Here is a 700-nt window from a genome sequence, read left to right on the forward strand (position 1 = left end):
CGGTAAGGGTTCCTCCTGGAATGGCTGACATGCTGGTGTGCCGAGTGCCTGATTAAATGCATTCCTGTTGCATGGGGTTGGTTGTTTTGTATTTTTTTGTATCTGCTTATATTTGAATTATCAGCCTTCTCCTTAAAGAAGCCCCTTTGCACACCCCCACGGCTCCTCACTGCAGCTCAGTCTGAAGCCTCCAGCTGGATTCTGGATTTTTCCAGGGAAATAACTTTTTTTTTTTTTTTTTTTTTTTTTTTCCCCCATGGTTTTTCACTGTGGAAATCAAAGTGACCCAGTGCCAGTGGGTCCCCACATGTTACTCACCCCATGGGTGTCCTCAGAAGCGTTCACCCACCTCTTGGGTGCTGTGGGTCTTCAAGATGTGCCGCTTTCTCTCCCAGGAAGGAATGGGCTGCGAGGCTCAGGATACAGCCCAGGGAGGGTGGCTCCTTGGTGGCAGGGAGGCCGCTGCCAGGCACACTGGTGGCCCTTGGCAAAAAAAACTCCTGGGAGAAATTGCAGCCGTTATCTCAAAACGCCTTGTTTAAACATCTCCCGTGTTTGCTCCTTTGTGTTTCTAAGGGACAAATGCTGGGGGATGGCTGGGAGCAGCTGGGAATGGTTTAAGCCTGGAAATATTTGACTTCTAGACTTGCCAAAGCCGAATTTGGGTAAAAGACTGTGGTGACAGGGGGTTTGTTGATGG

Source organism: Phaethon lepturus, unplaced genomic scaffold (genome assembly GCF_000687285.1).
Source record: "Phaethon lepturus isolate BGI_N335 unplaced genomic scaffold, ASM68728v1 scaffold35768, whole genome shotgun sequence".
NCBI classification, from domain to species: domain Eukaryota; kingdom Metazoa; phylum Chordata; class Aves; order Phaethontiformes; family Phaethontidae; genus Phaethon; species Phaethon lepturus.